We start from the raw sequence: 538 nt of genomic DNA on the forward strand, positions 1-538 counted from the left end.
ATGCGAAGAGATTAACGTTTTGGGTCCTGTATTTCCACATAATATGTTCCCCTTTGAGAGGTTCATGGGAGTCTTAAAGAAATATGTTCATAACCGTGCTAGGCCAGAAGGAAGCATCTCCAAGGGCCATAAAAATGAGGAGGTCATTGAGTTTTGTATTGACTTTATTCCTGACCTTAAGCCGATTGGTGTTCCTGAATCGCGGCATAAGGGCAGACTGGATGGAAAAGGCACGCTAGGAGGGGAACAAATAATATGTATGGACGGACATTCTCTCACTAAAGCACACTACACAGTTCTACAGAATTCTGGCTTGGTGGCTCCGTATATGGATGAACACAAGAATTTGCTATGCTCCAAACACCCGGAGCGGTCTGATGACTGGATTACACGTGAACAAACCAAGAGTTTCGCCAGCTGGTTGCAGACACGTACCATGCATGACACCTCTATTGAAGATGACCTGTACCTGCTGTCCCAGTTACCATCTTTGAATATAATGACTTTCAAAGGGTACGAGATAAATGGTAATACATTT

This window comes from Triticum aestivum, chromosome 2A (genome assembly GCF_018294505.1).
Source record: "Triticum aestivum cultivar Chinese Spring chromosome 2A, IWGSC CS RefSeq v2.1, whole genome shotgun sequence".
In the NCBI taxonomy this organism is placed as follows: Eukaryota; Viridiplantae; Streptophyta; class Magnoliopsida; order Poales; family Poaceae; genus Triticum; species Triticum aestivum.